Source organism: Ctenocephalides felis, unplaced genomic scaffold, assembly GCF_003426905.1.
Source record: "Ctenocephalides felis isolate EL2017-DRISC unplaced genomic scaffold, ASM342690v1 CF-g0.4_SCAFFOLD_00764, whole genome shotgun sequence".
In the NCBI taxonomy this organism is placed as follows: Eukaryota; Metazoa; Arthropoda; class Insecta; order Siphonaptera; family Pulicidae; genus Ctenocephalides; species Ctenocephalides felis.
In genome coordinates, this window is record NW_020536918.1 from 1 (window position 1) to 22,252 (window position 22,252).

The 22,252-nt window shown below is 30.8% G+C and overlaps 1 pseudogene; it reads right to left on the reverse strand.

Moving 5' to 3' along the window:
- Window positions 1–16,582: 16,582 nt before the first annotated feature.
- LOC113368120 lies at window positions 16,583–18,154 on the reverse strand (annotated as a pseudogene).
- Window positions 18,155–22,252: the final 4,098 nt, after the last annotated feature.

A 22,252-nucleotide genomic window follows, 5' to 3' on the forward strand; every position in this document is an offset into this window, starting at 1 on the left:
TGCTCAGTATCTTGCTTTAATAATACTGCCAAATCTCATTTTTCTGCTATTATAGCAAAGGATTGTTATACATTCTATTATAGATATCACTTCCATGAGACTTGCATGTAGCACCACTGGAAATTATGTTAAGTTTGCATTATACATGCTTGTTTTCGGAACACATGGGAATTTTCTTGGTGCCTCTATGTGAATAGGACTTCAAATTTCATTGGACCTGTTTGATAAAATTGTTTATGATTGTTGTAGTTTATTTTGAGTAACCAGCATAGTTTGGAACAACCAGTTTGGTTTTGGGGTGTGGTCAATATGGGGCCGTATTCATTTCCAATATAAAGGCATTTTCACAAAAACTGCACACAATTATAATTGATTTCATAGCATTCGAAATTCTTGAAGTACAAATTTCTTGAATATTTTCAAGAGTTGTGAGAACAACTGATCAAAAACATTTGCTGCTCTGAGTGTGATTGGGTTGTCATGCAATTTCTTGTATATAGAAGCGAGTTACTGATAAAGTTACTACATATAATAGTAAAAGGTGCAAGGAAGGAATTATTTGGAAAGTAACAAATAGAAGCTTTAGACTTGACTTTTTTATCATTTGCAGATATGAAAAAACATATTTCCTCACCATAATTTACTGTGTAGGTAATTGGCAGAGCTTTACTACAGGGCGTTTCAAAAAGTAAGCCTGGTTTCTCACTAAAGCTGTGCGCACCTTTCCGCATTTTTGACCATGGAAAAAGAAGCAAATCTTCATTTTTGATTTAAAACTAACATACCCTTTATAGCCGGGAGAAAAGGGGTGTTCCACTTTTGACGTGATTGTAAATCACTTGAATATTCAAAATGCTATCTCTTCCAGTAAGATTGTATTATTTTATCAATTAATTGTTTTCGCGTCTGTAAATCTATTTGCAATATGTTTTTTGATGGAAGGATGTTTAAGGAGAGTCAAAGTGAGAAATGAGCTGGCGTAAGAGATTGGAGATCACTTGGATCTGAACTCATCCAAACATATTGGTCGAGTATTGAGAAGCGCCTCAATCTGGATTAACATGGTATTTAATTCTTCATAAGTAAGAAATTGTTTATCTATTACTCGATATAAATGCACCTTTATAGATTTTATGTTGGACTCCCACAAACCCCCGAAATGGGGTGCGGCCGGCGGATTTAAAGACCAATTGATATTATGTTTGTGAAGTTCGGTGTTTAGTGATGCACTTAATGTTTTGAGTTAAAGTTGAAATATATCGTTCTGATTTGGCACCAACGAAATTTGTCCCGCAATCTGAATACGGACAAGAGACTGGACCAATTAAAAACATCGAAGTTGTTAAGTCGGAGCCAAGTTTAATATGTATTGCTTTTATGGAAAAACAAATAAATAAACAAATATATGCTTTTGAACTTTTTACGCCCCTGAATTTTCCCATGGTTACGCGAAAAGGACCAGCATAGTCAGTACCGGTGTGCTAAAAAGGTTTTGCCTCCATAACCCGAGGAAAGGTAAATCAACCATAATAGGAGTGAAGGATTTAGGATGACTTTTAAAGCAGTTATTGCTTTTATGAATACGTTGGCGTTTAATGCTGCGAATGGATAAAATCCAGTATCTTTGACGAAGAAGGGAAGTAAGTAAATGTGGATCAGTATGTAAATATTTCTCATGATAATAATCAATTATCAAATTTATCACGTAATCCTTTTTGGGTGAAAGCAACGAAAATTTATGATCAAAATTTAGGTTAGCATGTGTTAAACGTCCACCAACTTAAGAACCCATTATGTAAAAATAATCGTAAAGTCCGATACCTTTTAGGAAACTTATTCATTTTCAAACAATCAATTTCTTTGAAAAAATAGATTTGTTGGATAATTTTGATTATAGTTAATTCGGCTATGTTGAAATCTGAAAAATATATTTCACTTCTAGATGCAATAATTTTGCAGAACGTAAAATAAATACAAATATTCTGCATAGCCTGCTCATGATGATACAATGAACTTTTTTTTCTGGAACATTTTGCATGGAAAATTTTAAAAATTGACGAATTGTTTTCTTTGGGTTCTAAGTCTATGTAAAACATGTTCAGCAGTTGTTTAGTTTTCTGTATGATATTAGTAATATTTCTGACAGGATGACCTTCTTTTTCAATTGCGGCTTTGATATCATTTTTATCTGTAGCGTAGTGCAGATATTTGAGTACAACCCTGTATGAACGTTCCGCTTTTATCTGATAGGTATGAAAAACGACGTCTGTTTCACGCAGAAATTTAACAAAATTGCGGTAGTCTTCTATATCAAAAATGTTGAATTTAATAGTTTTATTGGGTAGGTATTTAGTGATGTATTTGTCTTTATTAATAATTGAATTAATATCAGCTATCATAAGATTGTAATCTCGAACCCCGTAGACAAATAAAGGCGGAGGAGTAGATTTTTTTTATTTGTTGCCTCGTCTGATGGTTTAGAAACATTGTTTTCTAGAGCGCTAAATTTGTTGGCTAATTTTATGGGAACACTTACATTACTTACTGCGTTGTTCGGGCGACGTCTTTTAGCGGAAGTTACCTCTTGCCATGGGTTTTTATTCGTGTAATCAATCACATCGCGTGCAGTGGACTCTGGGTCCATTGTTGCTGTTGAAGACATATTACTTGTTGATGGAATAGGAGTTGGATCCGACGATGTTGATCTGTTTACTGCATCATCGTTATTTCTTTTTGTAGTCATCTGGTTCAGAACTAGTTGAGTAGAATTATTTTGGTCTTCGTGAATGATGTTAAATGATTCCACAATAGGTATTGTGGAGTGATAATTTATAGTACTCCCTGACGGGAACACTATATTTAATTAAAAAGCACTGAATTCACAAGTAAAGTCACTTACTAGATCAAACACTACACTAAACTGTGACTAAATAAATGCTGTTTATTATGCTTGTTGATTGTACTCAGGTATTGTATAATTGATGTGTTCGCTTCGAGCACTGAATGAAGAATCTGTGTATAATTGTAAATAATACTACTGAGCCTATACATTTTTTTTTAAATTCCTGCGAGGAGAGATAGAAAATTAATTAAGTATTGCTTCTTTGAACTGCTTTTTGAAAAGTTTCAAGTAACATTCGATGAATTAAAGTAAATTGAATAAAAAGTATATATGTAAGGCAGGGCGAGGCACAAAGGTCCAATTTGACTTTGAGCAAATATAAACTATATTGTAAAAACCATAACATTTTTATCACAACAAATAACACATATCAAACAAACAATTATCTGACTACGTTCAGTAAACTGCCTTCTATTTCATCATTGTAGAAATGTGCTTTTTTGATGTTTTTCAAAAATTTGTTATCTAGAGGGGTAACTTGAAACGGGCAGGTGGCAAAAGGGTTCAAAGCTTTATTATAATTTTAAAGGTATTTTACAAAATAATTATATTTTTAACTAATGCTAAAAAACTACCGATGGAAGAAAATACTTTTATTATGGATTTTCAAAGATTACCGTTTAACTCCCCCATTTCGTTTTCAAATCAAGTTTCACTTTCAAATATTGCTGTTAAACAATGCCTGACTTTACTGATTTTTGTCACATCGGTGGTGGACCTTTTTAACCCCGGACCCTTATAGATTACTATCTATTTTTCGATAAATTATGGGAAATTATAACAGTGAAAATGTTATTCGACAAAATTTCCATTTGATCGATACCAAATTTAGGTTCTGAATTTAAATAACATGAATAAAAAATAATATAACATAGAAAATATTTTATAAATACCAATGAGTATATAATTATACAAATAAGATCTTTCAGAGCACCGTGTTTGAGAAAAATATGCCAAAAAGTGCATTTTCATATTAACATTTCAAAAAAGTTGATATTCCGAGTTTCTAGTAACACTTGCGGCCCGTTTAATAACGTTTTTGTGTATAAATAAAACTACAAACCAAACTACTTACTACAATTTATTCATAATTAAATAATATTCATGTAAAACATTATATTAAAAGTAATTGAACATCATCTGTCAAAAACGTTTGACATTTCGCGTATTAGCCACCGTCCATTGTTTCATTCAAATTAAGCTTCTACAAAAATTTTCAAATTAAAAATAATATGAATATGAATATGAATATGAATATGAATATGAATATGAATATGAATATGAATATGAATATGAATATGAATATGAATATGAATATGAATATGAATATGAATATGAATATGAATATGAATATGAATATGAATATGAATATGAATATGAATATGAATATGAATATGAATATGAATATGAATATGAATATGAATATGAATATGAATATGAATATGAATATGAATATGAATATGAATATGAATATGAATATGAATATGAATATGAATATGAATATGAATATGAATATGAATATGAATATGAATATGAATATGAATATGAATATGAATATGAATATGAATATGAATATGAATATGAATATGAATATGAATATGAATATGAATATGGATATGAATATGAATATGAATATGAATATGAATATGAATATGAATATGAATATGAATATGAATATGAATATGAATATGAATATGAATATGAATATGAATATGAATATGAATATGAATATGAATATGAATATGAATATGAATATGAATATGAATATGAATATGAATATGAATATGAATATGAATATGAATATGAATATGAATATGAATCTGAATATGAATATGAATATAAATATGAATATTAAAATAAATATGAATATAAATATAAATATAAATATAAATATAAATATAAATTGGTGTGGCCTTGATTAGATAATAAGACCACACAGAATGGCTGGTATTCTTGAATATAGACTGTATTGGAAAACTAAACAAAAGCGTTCTTTTCTCTTATAATAAAAAAACTAAAAAATGACCTCACTAGGTTGATTAAAAAAAACTTAACAAAAAAAAATTCTTAAACGGAACCAAAAAAGGGAAGCAACTGAAATCGTACTATAATATACTATAATAGCGCACTGGAATCGAAATGAACAAGTAACATGGAAATTCACTATATCCAAACTTAATAGAACCCGAACCAGAATCGAAATAGAACCGAACGCACTAGAACTGAACTGGAAGCGGATTAGGACCCAACAGTACAGACCTCATGTCGGAGGCCTCGATCGGAATTTTGAAGTAAAGAGATAGGAAGTGGATTAGAATGGAATGGTAATTCGGTTGACACGTTGCACCTCCAAGATGGCGACTATATTATTACCGACGCATGTAAATTGTCATTGTGGCGTCACCATTTCTTCCCCGGGCAAAAAGGGTACCTTTTAAATACTAAAAAATATAAATTGAAATATCTAAACCATTAATCAAACTATGCGAAGAATAAAACACATGAGAAATGGTAAAGAAATAACATGTTGATTCTTAATTGAATCTAGGAATTAAGTTAAGTTTTGAAGGAATATCTAATGCTTCTATGTTCACCAATCAGAATCAATATTATGGATAAGTAATCTTGACAGGAAAGCAGTAACCTTGTTATTTGTTTAAAATAAATTAAAGTTGCTCAGTATCTTGCTTTAATAATACTGCCAAATCTCATGCGCACCTTTCCGCATTTTTGACCATGGGAAAGGAAGCAAATCTTCATTTTTGATTAAAACTAACATACCCTTTATAGCCGGGAGAAAAGGGGTGTTCCACTTTTGACGTGATTGTAAATCACTTGAATATTCAAAATGCTATCTCTTCCAGTAAGATTGTATTATTTTATCAATTAATTGTTTTCGCGTCTGTAAATCTATTTGCAATATGTTTTTTGATGGAAGGATGTTTAAGGGAGTCAAAGTGAGGAAATGAGCTGGCGTAAGAGATTGGAGATCACTTGGATCTGAACTCATCCAACATATTGGTCGAGTATTGAGAAGCGCCTCAATCTGGATTAACATGGTATTTAATTCTTCATAAGTAAGAAATTGTTTATCTATTACTCGATATAAATGCACCTTTATAGATTTTATGTTGGACTCCCACAAACCCCCGAAATGGGGTGCGGCCGGCGGATTTAAAGACCAATTGATATTATGCTTGTGAAGTTCGGTGTTTAGTGATGCACTTAATGTTTTTGAGTTAAAGTTGAAATATATCGTTCTGATTTGGCACCAACGAAATTTGTCCCGCGATCTGAATACGGACAAGAGACTGGACCTCTTCGTGAAATAAAGCGCTTAAAACAATTTAAAAACATCGAAGTTGTTAAGTCGGAGCCAAGTTTAATATGTATTGCTTTTATGGAAAAACAAATAAATAAACAAATATATGCTTTTGAACTTTTTACGCCCCTGAATTTTCCCATGGTTACGCGAAAAGGACCAGCATAGTCAGTACCGGTGTGCTAAAAAGATTTTGCCTCCATAACCCGAGGAAAAGGTAAATCAACCATAATAGGAGTGAAGGATTTAGGATGACTTTTAAAGCAGTTATTGCTTTTTTGAATACGTTGGCGTTTAATGCTGCGAATGGATAAAATCCAGTATCTTTGACGAAGAAGGGAAGTAAGTAAATGTGGATCAGTATGTAAATATTTCTCATGATAATAATCAATTATCAAATTTATCACGTAATCCTTTTTGGGTGAAAGCAACGAAAATTTATGATCAAAATTTAGGTTAGCATGTGTTAAACGTCCACCAACTCTTAAGAACCCATTATGTAAAAATAATCGTAAAGTCCGATACCTTTTAGGAAACTTATTCATTTTCAAACAATCAATTTCTTTGAAAAAATAGATTTGTTGGATAATTTTGATTATAGTTAATTCGGCTATGTTGAAATCTGAAAAATATATTTCACTTCTAGATGCAATAATTTTGCAGAACGTAAAATAAATACAAATATTCTGCATAGCCTGCTCATGATGATACAATGAACTTTTTTTTCTGGAACATTTTGCATGGAATCTAACGCAGAACGTATGGGTCAATGTCTTCTTTGAGAGTAAAGCCACGAGGGACCTTTGAATCAATTACTATTGTTAGGCGATGTATTTGGCAATGAACCACGAGAAACACAATTGGCAATATTTGCCTCGGAGGGAATGTGATACCACTTGGCAGAAGGAAGTAAATCATGAACTTTTGTTACTCTATTTGCGACAAAAGTTTTCCATCTATGAGCTGGACCTATTAACTAATGGAGCACAATCATCGAGTCCGTAAAATCATATATCTCTTTGATACATGAAGAATAATGATTGGAAGATATGACAAAGGATAATTATTTTGCCAATAAATGCGCCATGTTGCAATTAATGAAGAAGACATTAGGTCATCCCAATTCAATTTTAATAACCATAGTTCTATCATGATCATTTTGAATTTGATGGTAACAGGCGTAATGAAACCCAAATCCCAAATACGAGCAATGTTGGATAATATATGGCGATTGGTCCAATTTTGATAAAGAAGGTTGATATTAAATTTTAAACAATCTTAAATTAGATCCCATATCAATCCTAATACTTTAACGGACGTATCAAATTTAATTAGCGGATAAAATGAATTAGCATGAAAAATTAATTTGTGTTTTATGGTGTGATTCAAATTGTTTATATATTCAAATTGTTTATACAGACGATCATTCAAAGCCCACTTCGCAAGTTTAAAACGCGCGGAACGGAACAAACTCGACAATTGAACGTAATTTTTTTTTGTCTTTTCGACTGTGTTTGCACTAGTAACCACGTCGTCGATATAAAGATCATTTTCAATTATATCAGTGGCTAAGAGGTAATTTTTGCTCTCATCTTAGCTAGTTGTTTAATAGTGCGTAACGCACGAAAAGGAGATGACGTAATACCAAACGTGACTGTGTTTAATTCATAAATGCCGAGGGAATCTTCTGGAGAAAATCTCCAAAGTAGCCTTTGGAATCGTCTATCTTGATCACGAATTAATATATTTCTATACATTTGTTTAATATCGGCCGTTAACGCAATTTCGCCAAAACAAAAGTTAAGGATAATTGTGATAATGTTAGACTGTAGTTTTAGCCCGGAAAATAGGTTCGCATTCAGGGAAAGAAATTCAGCATTTTTTGCTGATGCATCAAATACAATTCGTAATGGTGTACATGAGCTGTCTTTAATCACAGCGAAATGTGGAATATACAACCATTCATTGGCTGCGGAATCATTTACATGGCCAAAAAATGACATGTGTTTTTGTTGTAAATAATCTTGAATTACTTCTGAATATTGTTTATGGAATTCAGAAGATTTCCAAAATTTTTGTTCTAAAATACAATAACGTTTATGCGCGAATTCATATGATTTTTGAAAATTTACATTAACGTTGTCACGGAATGTTAATGCGACCACGTAACGTCCATCGAAATTCCGTATTTTGGTGGACGTATAGAACTGTTCGCAATAATAGGTACATCTTCTAACTCATAAAATGTTTTGATTTGTTTAGATAAGGAATCATGTTCAATCGTGGATAGATTTGTCGAACTTGAATCAGGCGATGCAACGTTTGGAATAGATCCCATTATTACATAACCCAATTTAGTATCCAATGCGATAGGTAAATCGACGGTTTTTATGTGATTTGACATAATAATAGCGTTAAATACATCACAACCCAAGATTCCATTAACAGTTTGAGCAATGAAAAATTTATTATTCGCCAGTTGTAAAGATAAAAATTTATTAATGGAATCGAAGGGAATTTTAATGATCCGTTGTGGTTTGACAATTTCATGTATTACATGAAGGAACATAATAATAAAATTTGCCATGCCCGTATTTTTTGTGAAGAGTTACCTATAGAAATGACTTGAGCCTTGATCGGTGTTATCTCTAGTTGAGCGGATTTACAGAATGACTCAGTAACATAGTTGCGATCGCTTGCGGTGTCAATAATCACGCGCAACGGACTAGTTTTAATGAACCGAGAGCTAGTGAACCTTTTGAATAACGGTGTTCCTGTAAGGCTGAAAATTTTGTACAGGTGATTTTTAACGTGCTAAGTACGGAAACGACGCTCTGGCAGGTTTTAACCCTGCACATCATGGTCGTCCAGGCGTTTAAAAGTGTAAAAAATCTCGAAAATTAAACTTGTTCCTGTAAGCTTAAAATTTTTATACGATGTAATTTATTCATTGAGGAAAACGAACTGCCAGACCATTTCGATCTGCACAAGGACCTGCCAGACGAGCCGGAAAGTGAGCAAATAATGCCCCAAAGTAAACTTTGGCCTGTAAAGCTGAAATTCACATATGTGTTTATCTAAGCAATTCTAAAAAAGTCTGTGCAATTGCCAGACCATTCTGGCTAGCATAAGCCCTTGCCAGACGAGGGCAAAAATGCTATGATGGGAGGGCGAGTAATAGGCGTTGCGTGAAAACTTATAGCATATATTCAAACTATATTATGAGAAAGTATGGTCAAAATAAATTTAATTAGTCGCAATTAAATATATATTAATTAATACTTCAATTCAGGCTTCTATTGAGTATATATTGAATTTTCTGAAAATAGGTAAAAATTCGAAAAAAACATTTATTTCTGAATGTTCAACGGAGGGTAAGAGATTTGATGAAAAAAACTCACAGGTAAAAATTATGAATTTTTTTTTCAGAAAAAAAGAAGTAACCTATTAAAGCTAATAATAAAATTCACGAAATTTGTGTTCAACGTGATTTGTTCGATCGCCTATTAGCCCGATAAATCCAATATAATATTGAACTTGAAAAAACAACATATCACATTACAATTTTTAGCTACCCGAAGGAGAAGTATATGTTTTCATCAAAAAATTCGATACGTTAATTTTTCCTCGACGTTTCAAGCCATTCTGAATCGAATGAAAACAAAATTTGGAAAAAGTATGTGTGTGTGTGAACAGATTTTTTTCCGTAAGTAAATCGACGTTTTCTCAAAAACGACTGGACCGATTTCAAAAATTTAAAAGCCATTCGATGTATCTCGATGAGGACTATTGTTTGTCAGTTTTGTGCGACTATTGGCTAAGCTGTTTCTTTGTAAGTAGCAGAAAAGTGAACAAAATTTTGACCACGTTTTAGCCAGCAATTCTGAATAGATTATGAAAATTGAAAAACCGTTTGAAAGATATTGCTTGGGAATCGTTCTGATTAGTTTTTGGTAGTGATCGGTCATGCTTTCTTGTAATGAAGTTTTGAATTTTTTTTTTCTACAATTTTTATTATTATTTTTTTGTCGGTAGAGACCATAGTCTTCTAGATCATACCAAAAAATTATGGCCCTACGACAACTCGTTTAGCTTTAAAAATTCATCCAAATTTGCAAAAAATTATATTGCTGTTTTGGCATTTGTTAAAACTAGACCTTTTATGGACGTTTGCTCAAAAACGCCTGAACCGATTTCTGAAATTCAAAAGCCATTTGATGTACCTCGATGAGGACTATCGTTTGTCAGTTTTGTGCTACGATCTGCCGAACAGTTTCTTTGTAATTTGGAAAAATGTGTTAAACATTTCGTCCACATTTAAGCATATACTACCGTTTCTATTTTGAAAAATCAAAAACTGTTCAAAATATATTAGTTGGGAATGATACTGATTAGTTTGAGGCGAAAATCTACCGAGTCGTCTTCTTGTAATTAACTGTTGAAAAAAATATTTAAGCCGATTTTTGGTGATATAAATATATATCATGGTCTTATAGAACTTAGTGAAATATTACGGCATTACGACAAGTAGTTTAATTTTAAAAATTCATCAAAGTTTGAGAAAATGAGTAGTTTTTTTGACGTTTGTTAAAATTAAAATCGGACGATTTACTTGGTATAACGATAGAGGACTTGGTCCTAATGAACACCCTAAACCATTAAAGTCCTACAAAAACTAGTTCAATTAAAAAATTATTGATTTTTGAACATTTGCTTTTAGAAAATACTTCGAGTTAGCGTGTTTGTTCGTTTTCAATTATGTGTCATAAATCCACTCGGAATACTTTTAATCACTCATGAATTAATTTATTTTTTATTGATTAAGTCAGTTCAGTTCAGTCAGTCAGTTTAAGTTCATGTAATTTGCCTCAAGGCAAAATACCACTACCAACTAGTTTCACTTTGCCATGCAGATGGAACTATCTATAAAACCGCGAAATCAGCAATGATTAAAGCCTTACAAGCAAATATATCTGATAACGAAATACCAAAACAATTTGGTATGATGCTGTTGTTTTCGATGGATTTTATTTACTGCATTCAATGAAAAATATTCCAAAAACATTTGGTAATATTTCGAAAAAAAAAAATATTTTAACGGTAGCACTAGTTCCACGAGTAGATATAGTTTTCAAATAGTTATTTAAAAGTACCAACAATTCTCAAACCTCAAAATACTGGCTGGATATTGGTTGAAAAAATATTTGATTTCAATTGGTTTGTGGGAGATACCGTTCTTTCTTCAATTTTTGAAATAATATGGCAACATTCTTCTCGTATTGCTAAGGAGAATGCAAACGGAGCTGATCAACACATAGGCGGTAATGTTAAAATTTTTAAATTTGTAATATTTGATATTTTATTATATTACTAGATGACCCGACAGACGTTGTCCTGTACCTATGTCTACATTTTTCAATATAATATACTAATATTTACCGTTTACCTTTAATGCTTTAAAAATTTAAAAAATTATTGTTTTTTAAATTACTCGTCACGGCAAAATATATGTACATTTATAATATGAGCGATGTTAAATGTAGAACTTTAAATAAAATGATGAGTCTCAATCCTCAGACTATATTGGAAATTAAAGTCTTTCAAACGGTATAACATAACCATAATCATAACATAACACTGGTACTTCATATTGGATTAAATTAATTTAATTTTTAATTATTTAAAATATCTAAAATTGTATCTTAAACTTCTCCTAATCGATATCGTGAGGGCCGAATTGTATGTATTCATCTCTACTTCCCATTTGTTGTTCTAAAGTAAAATTTTTATGAATTATAAAAATACTGTGGAAAGATTAGTAAAAGATGCAAAGAAATTGTATATGGAAGAAAACTATATTGAAAATTTAATATCCGAATCTTGTGTTGACGCCCCCTAAGGCGTACGCTCGTATTTTTCGCATTAAAGGTAGGCTGATTAATACTTAATTTTATATATTAAGTGAATTAATTTGTCATATTTATACATATGTGCATAATTCAATCTGCAGTACATATACTGTATTTCATATTTTAATTTCTGGCACATCTAAGCTGCTTTTAGGCAACAATAATGTAGATATTTCATTTTTCTTATTCCTAATCATAAATTTATTATACATATTCTAATATTGTTTAGGTTCATAAGTAAATTGAAATTTTTCGCAGATGATAGTTTTCATTTATTTTCAATGCGAACAGTGACATGTCGTTTTTTGCAATTTTTATCTTCCTCTAGGGTAAGTTTTTGTAATCGTCCAAAAATCGAAATTAAAATTTTTTGCATTTCTCGACGTTTTGAAGGTTTCTGAACATTTTGGAATACCTCAGAAAAACTGGATATGTGTGCGTGTATGTATGATGTGTGAATACAAATTTTCGGGCGCACGGATCAACCCATTTGAATGGTTCAAAAAACATTAGATTACTAATGATAGGGAAATGTGCTGATAAGTTTTTGGAAAAGGCAGGTCCAGCAGCTATCGAGATCAAGAGCAAAAAGTGCAGAAAATAGAAATCGAGTTTTTGAGAGAACGGAACATCCGATTTGAATGATCTAAAAATCATTCAATTAGTAATGACTAGAACTAGTCATTTTTTTTCAAAAAATTTTTTTTGGGCATTGAAAATAATTCAGATTTTATTTTTAATTCTGACTAAAGTTCTAATATACTTTAACCCTCCGTTGGTCAGATATTCATTTACCTTTGGTCGGAGTGGTCTGGCTGGACCACCATTCATTTTACATGCTTTTATATGGGATAAATGAGTTAATGGTATCATATATATTAACGATTATTAGTAATAAATATTTATAGTTTTATTTTTTTTACCTTCTTTTGCATGTGTTGAGCTTGCCTCCAATAAAAATATTAAAAAAAAATGGAATATAAAAAAAATCGTTGCACTTTTTGTTAATTTTTCTGTTTTATATCATAGAAACACAATATTTATTCTTCTTCGGTGCCTTCGAAATGAATGTGAAATTCAAATGCAAACGGAATAAGGCGCGTCGCCTTTGGAATGAGCTGTAGAACTCAATGTAAAAATATAATTTCACTTGAATTGCCTACTTACGGCTAAAGTTTTTCCAAAAAAAGTTTCGAACGCAGTACGGGTATTCAATATGTGCGCATTATTCATCCAATTTTCAATGTTTGCGACAACTAATAAGTTTGATAGGTTTTCAAGGCATTTTCATATGTGTGCGTGTAAATACTAACATTCATGTTACAACACATATCAAAGGATATATAAAACGCAGTTTGGATAGAAAATGCCAGAGAAAAAGACAAAAGACCGTCCAAAACGCGTACATATTTCATACAAAATGTACGGTAGTCTAGACAGACCACTCCGACCGTTCAAAGTATAAAAAAGTTAGTATCTTTATAATTATCCTTTTGTACATTTTTTCGTCCAGATTTTTTTCTTGATCGACAGCTAATGAAATGTTAGGAAAAGTCAAGAAATTTCAAGTCGTTCATTACTAAAAGTGTTTTTTTTTTAAATTGAAATCGAAAAAAGTCTGGCCGGACCATTTCGACCGACGGAGGGTTAAACAAATAATTTCAATTTTGTAATTCAATTTATATAATTTTTATAAATATTAGATAATGTTACAATATTTATAATAATCTATTTGAAAACATTCAATATTCCTCAAACATTTTCGTTACGGTACGGGAAGTTCCAGCAATTTGCCTTGAGCCACAATGCCATACACCCCACTAGTTTCCATTTATTTTCACAATATTGCACATACATCAACGTACTTTATAATCACATACATCATAGAAAATTTCCTTAACAAACTTCAGAAAGATTTATCAAAAACCGAATAATCGTCTAGAAGGACTATACTTTTAATAGCAATAAAGCTCAAATTGATTCTACGTTTCAGTTAGAATTACTAAATACGTTAGTTACTAAAACGTTTGAATGAGAAAAAAAGGGCTGTTTTTAAGGTTTTCTCGGCAATTATTCGATATTTCTCGCCAACCAGAACCATCCTTGGACTTCAACGAATATTTAAAAAAAAGAATGGGCCAAATTGGTCCAGGCGTTGTTGAGTTATGCGCTTACCAACACATTTTGCGATTCATTTTTATATATGATTAATATATTTAAATTTTTTTTTTATAGGCGATGAAGTCAACAATGGCAAATCGTATGACGATGAAGTATTAACTAGCGATATATCTGATAATAATGATTAATTCATGATAATATATATTTGATTGTAACTAATTAAATTTATTTTGATCATAATTTATGATTTCTGATAATATAGTTAGAATATATGCTATAAGTTTTCACGCAACGCCTATTACTCGCCCTCCCGTCATAGCATTTTTGCACTTGTCTGGCAAGGGCTTATGCTAGCCAGAATGGTCTGGCAATTGTACAGACCTTTTTAGAATTGCGTAGATAAACACATATGTGAATTTCAGCTTTACAGGACACAATTTATTTTGGGTGATTTTTTGCTCACTTTCCGGCTCGTCTGGCAGGTCCTTGTGCAGGTCGAAATGGTCTGGTAGTTTGATTTTCGAACTTCTTAATGAATAAATTACATCGTAAATTACATAAAAATTTGAACATTACAGGAACAAGTTTAATTTTGGGGTGTTTTTTACACTTTCAAACGTTTGGACGACCATGATGTGCAGGGTTAAAACCTGCCAGACCGTCGTTTCCGTACTTAGCACGTTTAGTTTAGTTAAGAATAACTTGTACAAAAATTTTTTGCCTTACAGGAACACCGTTATTCAAAAGGTTTACTGGCTATCAGTCTATTAGCATTCGTACTTTTTACAGTACTCGGTATATTTTATTTGCTTCGATATTTTTAATACTGTTTATCACTTAAACATTATTTTTTATTTATTTTATTTTATTAATTATAACAATCAGAGTCAAAATGACTCTATGAGTTACAGAGCTGATATAATAAAAATAATATATAAAAATAAAAATAAAAATAATAATAATTACAACTCATAACATAATTAAAACTAAAGGTAAAATTATAATATAAACTAAATAATTCGTTCCAATGAACAGCTCACTATGTTATGTTAAATCCAAAGGAATTTTTCTCTTCAACCTTCTAGTAGACGGAGTCATAATTAGAGGTGCTATAAGATGATTATCACTTAAACATAAATGCTGAACTTGTTATCGCTCTTAACATCATGTTGGCGCCGGGTGTTGTTGACACCAGCCCAAGTACTTTGAGAAACAATGTTATCAATCATGAAACTGAAAATTAATACACATACTTTCAAAAAATAATAAATATACCTGGAAAAGAGATGTTTTTTCTGCATTTTGATATGCCTTGCTTTTTTAAAATATTTTTTTTATATATAATTTTATATACAAACTACGTTTGTTTTTATTATAGATGGCAACCCAAACAGTTGTCTCATCTCTATGAGCTGAATTTTTATTATTACTATTACTGTAATAGTGATGCATTTAATTGGTGCAGCAATGCTGTATTAGGGCTGTTTTCACTTGGAAACATATTGCTATCTATATTTCCAAGTGAAAATCGTTGTCACTGCTGCCTGACAATAGCCTGCTCGAAGTGGGTATCGAGCCCGGGAACCCTGATCCAGGTCCAGTCGTTCTAGCCACTTACCTACGAGCGAGCTCTTTTTCAAAATATGCATAGCATAAAAACACAATATGTATTTTAAACCTTTAATTTGCAATAAAACAATTCGTATCACATATCTGAACTGTGTGAACAAGAATTTACTAAAAATAAAATCTATAATATACAATAACAAGAATTTTATTATTATTATTATTATTATTATATATATATATATATATAATATAATATAATATAATATAATATAATATAATATAATATGATATAATATAATATACTACAATGTCCTACCAAAAAATGATTCAAATGTAATAAATAGAAAAATAAAATTTGTCAGCTGCCAAAGGAGTTGCAACATTATCTGGATTATGGTGCAATTGACGCGACAATAAAATTACGTCTATGAGAACAAATTCTAAAGCAAAGCATGAACGAGTTGCCGTTATAACGCTAGATGTACACAGCATTAATGCGGGTTCATTCTTGTATTCTCCGCGCATAAGTGATCCTACAGATATTGCAAAAACAGCAACAACTAAAGATGCGACAATAGCTTGCACTTGTACAACAGCTATATTATATATATATATATATATATATATATATATATATATATATACATATATAAACAATATGTATATATATATATAATACAATATAATATACTATAATGTCCTACAAAAAATGATTCAAATGTAATAAATATTAAATAAAATTTGTTCATGAAAGTCGTTTCATGGCAACAAAGCTATATGTACTTCTTGTTTATTATACGATTTATCAATGGACTGCAAAAGTATAAACGCCAACATGAGAAACATAGATCCTAATAAATCTCCTAGAGCAGTTAAGTATGGAATGGCTGAATTATCAGGGTCTATTTTAAACTTCTACATGACATGAATTATGACATGAGCAATATAAAGTAAAATTATTAATTGCAAAGTACTAACTACTAAATAAATCAAAACAAAAAATATATCTAAAGTTACTGTAGATGACTGAATAAAATCAGCTACAAATATAAAAATTGTTTGCCCAAACATTGATATCATTATTAAAATTCGAGCCATTTTTGCATAAGGAACACCTTTTAAAATTGCTCTCCAAGGTGACTCACAAATTATCGAATTAGCAGGTAATATTCCTAATACTGAAGTTTTGTGTAGCAGTGTCGATATTCTGCTTGCTTGAACAGAAACTAAATTGCCGCCAATTCCATTTATTATCGGCTGAAATAATACAAAACCACCAAAGTGTTCTACAGCAGAGTCTAACACTAAACCTTCAAGTCCGCTTATGATTAATGCGGATATTACTGGTACCCATCCTGAGAATAATACTGGTCTAGTATATTTATTTCGTAAAACTATTAATATCCAAACTATTAACAAAATAATGTAAATAGATAGCGCTAGTCCCAAAAGCCAGCGATCAGAATCGTGGTATTGAAATAACCATGCAGAAATCGCTGATAATACTGATATGGAAACAACACCAATAGAAGCAGCTAAAGGAGTTGCAACATTATCTGGATTAAGGTGCAATTGACGCGACAATAAAATTACGCCTATGAGAACAAAATCTAAAGCAAAGCATGAAGTAGTTGCAGTTATTACACTAGATGTACACAGCATTAATGCGTGTTCATTCTTAAATTCTCCGTGCATTAATGATCCTACTGATATTGCGAAAACAGCAACAACTAAAGATGCGACAATAGCTTGCACCTGTACAAGAGCTACGTTACCGATTATCATATTCAAAATGTCACGTCTTCTCTTCATGTTTCCCAAGTTGTATTGCGTTGATAATCTAGAAGCCAGACACATATCTAAATTGCCTTTCAATCCGAGAAGAGCCGGAACCAAAATCAAGAGTTCGGAGACATCGTCAAATACTTCCCATTGTTGGACGAGGCTGAGTATGACACCTGCATCTATTGTTCCAATACCAGCAATCATAAAAGGAACACCAACTTGGAAAATAGTATATATCCAATTTTCTTGCACTAGCTCTTTTTCGCAATTTTGAGATAATTGATAACTATTGTCTGAAGATGACATAGATATTGTTGTCAAAGACATCAAGGAACCCGCATTTGATGAGTTTTGCACCTCTTGGTTATTTGAAATACTACTGCTATATTTATTTTCAATTATTTGTCGGTAGTTTTGCTTTGCTAAATCTGACACATCCAGCTTATACTTGTTTATATCAAGCTTCTTAGCACCATTTTCCATTCTGAAATGCAGTAGTTATACTAATCAGAGCAGGATTTTACATAGAGCTTCAAATAAATGAGTCCACCTGAAAACAAAAATATTCCTTTAATGTCTCAATCAAAAAACATTATTACCCTAGATTTTTTGTATAATTTTTTGTGTAATAATAGTAATGTAATATTTTCAATCAATTAACAAGACAAAATTATTTATTTATCAAATATGTAAAGGCTTTGTAGAAACTCAATTTGAAAATTGTATTTTTTTTCAAAAATGATGTTCTACGATCTCACTAAGTATTGACAATTTCTTTGATTTTGACCTTTGAATAAATTACGTTATTACTTATTACAATAACTATTAACTATTATTAAATATATAGGGTGCTGTAAACAGAAGTGAACCACGTTTTCATTTCTGAAAAAAAATACATTTTTCAGAATTATTTTTTCCAAGGCCCTTATATATTTAATAAATAAATAATTTTGTCTAGTTGATTGAAAATATTACACTATTATTTTTGAATGTATAATAGTTAAAAATGAAAATGTTGTGTTATATATATTTTCATTCCAAGGGTATTCCAAAACGCAACTTTTTATCATAGAAGATGTTAAAATTCGATGACAAATCGGGTGAAAGAGACCGATGGTAAAAACTTTCTTGGTGAATTTTTTAGCGCGTTTTTCTGTAAAGTGCGGGAGTAAGTTTATAATCTCCAAATGCTTTCTAAAATTGAGCAAGTATCAAAATATAATAAATACATACGCGCTTCGACATACAGTTCACTAGTCTTCGTGTAGCCCACTTCAACCTGTGGCCCACGTCTTTCCACAGCGCCCTATTTAAAGGAACCGAAACATCATTCATTTGGAAAACATATGCGCGCGTGTGTGTGTGTGTGTAAAGAGATTTTTACCTTAAATCGACGTTTTGCCAAAAACGGCTGTACCGAGTTCAAAAATTTAAAATCCAATTGATGTATCTCGATGAGCCTTGAGGCAAGTTACATGAACTTCCCGATATGTTTAAATAATCGACTTAATCAATAAAAAATAAATTGATTTATGAGTCATTACAAGTATTCCAAGTGGATTTATTACACATAATTGAAAACAAACGAACACTTTGACTTGGAGTATTTTCTAAAGGCATTTTTTTAAAAATCATCAATTATTATAATTGAACCAGTGTCCATGGAACTTTAATGGCTCTGTATGTTCATTAAAACCAAGTACTCTATCGTTATACCAAGTAAGTCGTCTAATTTTAATTTTAACAGACGTCAAAAAAACTCATTTTCTTAAAATTTGGTGAATTTTTAAAATTAAACTAAAATTTAATTTAATTTAAAGACCGTGATATATATCGCCAAAAAAAGTTCTATAAAAATCGGCTTAAATTTTTTTTTCAACAGTTAATTACAAGAAAACGGCTCGGTAGATTTTTACCTAAAACTAATCAGTATCATTCCCAACTAATATCAATCAAACAGTTTTTGATTTTTTGAAATCGATTCGGTAGTTTGAGCTTAAATGTGGACGAAAAGTTTAACCCTTTTTTCCAAATTACAATAAAACGGCTTGGCTGATCATCACACAAACCTGACAAACAATAGTCCTCATTGAGATACATCAAATGGCTTTTAAATTATTAAAATCGGTCCAGCCGTTTTTGAGAAAACATCGATCAAAGGTCTAATTTTGACAAATGCCAAAAAAGCGATACTAATTTTTGCAAACTTTGAAGAATTTTTAAAGCTAAACGAGTTGTCGTAGGGCTGTAATATTTTAGTATGATCTAGAAGACTATGGTATCTACCGAAATCGGTTCAGCCGTTTTTGAGAAAACGTCGATTTACGGCAAAACATCTCTTCACACACACGCACACACACACACACATACTTTTTCCAAATTTGGTCTCATTCGATTCAGGATGGCTTGAAACGTCGAGAAAACATAAAATTAGCGAATCAGATTTTTTATGAAAACATAAACTTCTCCTTCGGGAAGTTAATAATCAAAAACTATTCTAAAGATATTGGTTGGGATTGATACTGATTAGTTTTAGGAAAAGATCGTCCGAGCCGTATTCTTGTTAAAAAAATTTTTTGGCAATATTTATAAAACTTTTTTTGGTGATAAATATCATGATTCTAAAAAACATCCGAAAATATTACGGCCCTACGACGTAATACGTCACGTATATATATATATATATATATATATATATATATATATATATATATATATATATATATATATATATATACATATATATATATATCGATGATATATATATATATATATATATATATATGTATATACATAGATATATATATATATATATATATATATATATATATATATATATATATATATATTGAGCTGTCAAGAACCGGTTCCAAAGTCCAAAAAGGCCCTGGGTCCGGGAGAACCGTGATCGGTTTCAACCCGGAAAAGTCCGGATCGATCCCTAAAAATTCCGGACCGCTTCGGAAAAAAATCCGGCACCGTTTTTTTTTCTATATAGTGAATAATGCAACAGTATTTCACTGTGACCCTACTTTTTTCTTATTTTTTTTTATTCAGTCACAAACATCCGTTTCAAGCTATGTGTTTCGCTTTTTGTTCTTGAAATTTTTTTTGTAACTATTTGAATTTTCTAATATAATTATAATAATACTTTTTTGTGCATTTGTATTTAGTTATATACTTGTTTGCCACGAATGCAATTTTCAAATTGGAAATTGTACATTCGAATAATATTTAGTCTGCTTTCATTATTAGGTTATATGTAATTTTCATAAACTTTTAAATAAATAATTATAAAGTTTTTCAAAAACCATAAACTTTCTTTAATTACTTTAAAGCATATTTTAGTTTTTTTAATAGTTTCTCAATTAACGTTTTCGATGTCCATAGCAAGAGGCGGTTTCTTTTGATTAGGAGAATTTACAAAACTGGCTGCATAAGTATTAAAAAAAAAAAATCCATTAAAAGTATTACAACAAAACGCCTTAGTTTAATTGAAATAAATAGCTTATTTCATAAGAAGTAAGTTAATTTCAAAATTGTTAACTTCATAGAAATATAAAAATTTCATACTTTGCTAACAGATACTTATATTTATTTTTCTACCTAAGCTCTTCCCATTATGTAATTCGACCCTTGCACAAGATGGCGAAAGTGGAGCTTATGATCATAATATTAGTAATTGTACTATAAATATATATATATATATATATATATATATATATATATTATATATACGAGGTCTGTTCAAAAAGTACCCGGAATTTTCGTTTTTTCAAAAAAATATTTATTTATTCGTCTACATTAATGTGGTCCCCTTCAAAGTAGTCCCCCCCAGATATAATACACTTATGCCAGCGTTTTTCCAATTTTCGAAGCACCCTTGATATTCACTTTTTGATATGTCCTTGAGCACTCTCAGCGATTTTCTTCAATCGAGGAAAACCGCCGTCCTTTCATGGGTCTCTTCAACTTTGGGAATAGGAAAAAGTCACACGGAGCCATATCTGGTGAATTTTGCACTTTGCAACACTTTATTTCATTTTTTACGCAAAATTTAATACAAATTCTTTGACTTTTCAATTCTTCCATTGTAAAAATCGCCGAGCTCAGAAAAACACGTCGAACCTTAGCGACTACCACAGACAAAGTAAACAGTGAATATAGCTGAAAATTTCATCATACTTTAGGGGCATGTATACCAACACAATAAAAAAAAAATTTTGACAATCAGACACTCCAGACCCGCGAAATTTAATTATTAGTAATTCCGGGTACTTTTTGAACACACCTCGTATACATATATATATATTATATAATATATATATATATATATATATATATAGATTTCAAAGCAGAAGCGTATTTTTAGAGCCTGGCGATTGTACATCGACTCATAATCGTAAAACAACAAATTTCAAAAATTCCTTCGAGTTTGCTAATTAATTTTGAAATATTGCATATTTCAAAACAAATTTCAAAAATTCCTTCGAGTTTGCTAATTAATTTTGAAATATTGCATATTCTAAAATAGTGTTTCATATACAAATAACATATATAAAAATAATATATACTTGAAACATAAACTAATATAAGTTACATAAACTGTTTTTTTTTAAGTGACAATTTTAAAAGTAGAAGTTT